The 702-nt window shown below is 20.7% G+C and overlaps 1 non-coding gene across 1 annotated transcript; it reads left to right on the top strand.

Annotated features, from left to right (window-relative positions):
* The first annotated feature begins 625 nt into the window (after positions 1–625).
* LOC136079902 (small nucleolar RNA SNORD34) lies at positions 626–702 on the top strand. Its single transcript, XR_010638318.1, has one exon. It is a non-coding gene; the product is annotated as a small nucleolar RNA SNORD34 (small nucleolar RNA).

The following is a 702-nucleotide window of genomic DNA, read 5'->3' as shown; positions in this document are numbered from 1 at the left end:
AACCTATATAAAAATTTTAAAAATTCTAAAACTTAATTTTATATTTTTTTAATAAACTTTATTTAGGAAAGTTTAGTATTATTAAACCACAGAAAAAAAATAAGTCAAAAAGATGAGATTGTAAACATAACTCCAAAATAGTCGTAAACAGTTGCCGCAAAACTATATCAAATGTTGCGGACCAAGAAGAATATTGGCTATTAACAGTTTTTGATACCATTGTACTGTAACATGTGAGTAAATTGAACTTTTTTTCTAAACTGTTGTAATTTTTTATTTTACTTAAAAATTAAAATATATTGTATAATATTTTTATTATAAGAACGTTGCTTTTTAATTTAGATAAATAATAAAACAAATAAGTTTTACTGTTTAACATATATTTATTTTTCATAATAGCTTGACAAACATACAAAAAATTGTAAACTTTAAATTTGAATAAGCCTTCAATTAAATTTATTTGTGAATATACTTTAAATATAATTTGTGATTTACTTTGTCTTTAATCTAACTTTAACAATTTCTAATCTTATACTACTTGTTATCAACTTAGTTATCTGTTACTTGACCAAAACAAATATGTATATATGTTTATTTTATTTAATTATTTTTTTTACATTTGAATTGAAGAGCATTGATGATATTTTATTTTTTACCTACATTGTTTGATTTTAAATGATGGTAGCAAGTTCTGAGCTCTCA

The sequence above is a fragment of the Hydra vulgaris genome, chromosome 04 (genome assembly GCF_038396675.1).
Source record: "Hydra vulgaris chromosome 04, alternate assembly HydraT2T_AEP".
In the NCBI taxonomy this organism is placed as follows: domain Eukaryota; kingdom Metazoa; phylum Cnidaria; class Hydrozoa; order Anthoathecata; family Hydridae; genus Hydra; species Hydra vulgaris.
The sequence above is the reverse complement of the archived record's forward strand: the minus strand, read 5'-3'. Positions and strand labels throughout refer to the sequence as shown.